General features: G+C 44.7%; 1 non-coding gene across 1 annotated transcript; it reads left to right on the top strand.

Moving 5' to 3' along the window:
• The first annotated feature begins 710 nt into the window (after positions 1–710).
• LOC143307059 (5.8S ribosomal RNA) lies at positions 711–865 on the top strand. Its single transcript, XR_013064296.1, has one exon. It is a non-coding gene; the product is annotated as a 5.8S ribosomal RNA (ribosomal RNA).
• Positions 866–2,500: the final 1,635 nt, after the last annotated feature.

Genomic DNA, 2,500 nt, shown 5'->3' with positions numbered 1-2,500 from the left:
ACGAAGCGTCTAGGAGTGGTTAAAACTGAGAGAGTTGAAACTACGATGTATTAGAACGAGCAACCGTCGAAACTTTGTTTTCGCGACGTTCTTTTCGTCGCTCTCGTCCCCACGCTCCTACGCTTTGGTTGTTTCTTTGCCATCCGTGTTGCGATAAAAAGATTTCTCCATTGTCCAAAAAGGACGGATCGAGATTCCTCTTTCGAGAGGGAGAGAGAGGTACTTGCGGGTAACCTGGAATCTACGAAACACGCACCGTGGTAAGATTCGTGCGTCCGCCTGATCGATGTGTGTTGTTTACGGACCGGCTGAGAAGCGACGATAGCGAGTCTTTGAAAAACTATGTGTCCATTAGTTAGACCGATCGTCGCCGGCCGTGTGTCTGTTCGAATCTCGCAACCCACGATTCAGCGACAGGACGCGCGCTCGCATTCCTTGTGTGCGTTCGTACTTTTCAAGGTTTTTAAATGTACTTTACGCCCGACCGTCGAGAGGAGCGTGCCACTGGGCGTTTCTCCGACGGTTTCCGTCCTTGGACGCGATCGTGTCGTCAACGATCGAACAAACAAACAAATACGTTGGCGACGCCCGAATTCGCTCTCCCGCACGCGCCGGGTGGGAGAGTGATGTGGGTATCGAATGTGATGCGTGTTAATAATGAAAATAACACTCTAAAGATCTAAAGAGTTTGAAATACAAAATTTTACGATTACCCTGAACGGTGGATCACTTGGCTCGTGGGTCGATGAAGAACGCAGCTAATTGCGCGTCAACGTGTGAACTGCAGGACACATGAACATCGACATTTCGAACGCACATTGCGGTCCACGGATACAATTCCTGGACCACGCCTGGCTGAGGGTCGTTTTCTTAACAAAAGACTGCTTGCGTTTGCTTCTCGAAAAAAGAGTAATTCATTTCTTTCTAAACATCTCGCCGTCGTTCAACGAAAGTAGAACGTTTCGGAGCGGGATTATCGAACGAAATTGAAAGAATGAATGAACGATAAACAAAGAAAGAGTCGCAACGTACGAGCGATAGTTGGGCAGTTCGTCGGCGTTTGTCGTGGAAACGATGTGACGAAAATCGCAACCGATACACTAAATGCAGGCCGTTAAAGGAGAGAAACAAATTTCGAAATATCTCTTCGAACTAGCGCAAGTGCGTCACGGCGCGCGAGTCGTTCGTTAAAATTTATAAACGACCGCCCGTGAAAGCACCGAGTTCTCGGAAGATAATCTATAAAGATTCTCCATCCTGCTGGAAGTTATCGGATCGGCGCGATTGTTCACTTGTAGAAATCCACGCTCCCGACGTTGCCAGAAACGATATTTACGAAAGGTGTGTCAAAAATAAACGAAAGAAGCTCTCCTATAAATTTAGAAAAAGCAAACGAGTGAAATGTTTGAGATGATAATTTGCTGAAATGCAAGCTCGAATAGCCCCAGGGTTTCGAATGATTCCCCGCGCTTTATACATCTCTCTGTTTACAAACGGTGTATAAATGAAAGATCGCTTCAGATGGGTCGTCGCTGTTTGACGCGCGATGCTGTTCCTTTTTTTTTGTCTGTCTGTGCGTTTAGCTTCGCTAAACAAGTTAAATGGTTAAAAAGCGTCGAAAAAGCGAATACACACGCGACAAGACAAATCTAACGAGTAAAGGAACGCTCCGCTCCAAGATAAAAATGGTTGTTTACAATCAATACAGCGTTTCGGTACCCCTGATCGTAGTCTGAAACTGTGTAACAAAAGAGAGGAAAGCGAATGGTGAAGGAACTTCGAAGCCTCCGTGGCGTGGCTAGAACTTGTGATAAAAGTATGTTTGCAGCAATTATGCATGCTCCCGTTAAAACAGCATTTCAATGTCTCGCATGGCTTAAAGCTCTAGGAGGCTTCAACATTTAGAATACATACGGACTACTTCGTTTGTTAAAGATAAGCGAAGACCGCGCGACCATCGCTCGGTCGTCCAGTCCTCGAAAGTTTTGTTGCGTTCCAAAGAAGAGACAAATGGGGTTTACCCTTGCGCTAAGGGGAGAAGAAGAGAAAAGCAGTTGTTAAATCTAAGAGGTGTGTGGAGTACATCGCGTGTTGGTTAAAATTGTTAAATGAAGTATACGCGAAATGTTCTCTCGCTCTTGCTTTTCCTCTTGCTTCCGTGGCGCTCGAAAAGAAGGGATGATAAATAAAGAAACCTATTCGAAATCTCTTGTGGAACAAAAAATAATACGGACGGACGTTAAAATTGAACCGAGACGAAATGGATCGTCTTGCGAGTTGTCTTCGCTTTGAAATTGTTAAAAATTGATAAAAGCAATACGACGAAGCTGCAGTCCGCAAAATGTTTGAAGCAAAAAGGAAATAACACGAAAATTATGGGAACGTCGTGTCTCAACTTTTTTTTCCCTCTTGTGCTCGTTTCATCGAACGATAAATACAAACATTTTGAAACGAGAGAGGAGGAAAAATTGAATATGCGAAAGGTTGATTCACGCACAGT

Source organism: Osmia lignaria, unplaced genomic scaffold, assembly GCF_051020975.1.
Source record: "Osmia lignaria lignaria isolate PbOS001 unplaced genomic scaffold, iyOsmLign1 scaffold0043, whole genome shotgun sequence".
In the NCBI taxonomy this organism is placed as follows: domain Eukaryota; kingdom Metazoa; phylum Arthropoda; class Insecta; order Hymenoptera; family Megachilidae; genus Osmia; species Osmia lignaria.
The sequence above is the reverse complement of the archived record's forward strand: the minus strand, read 5'-3'. Positions and strand labels throughout refer to the sequence as shown.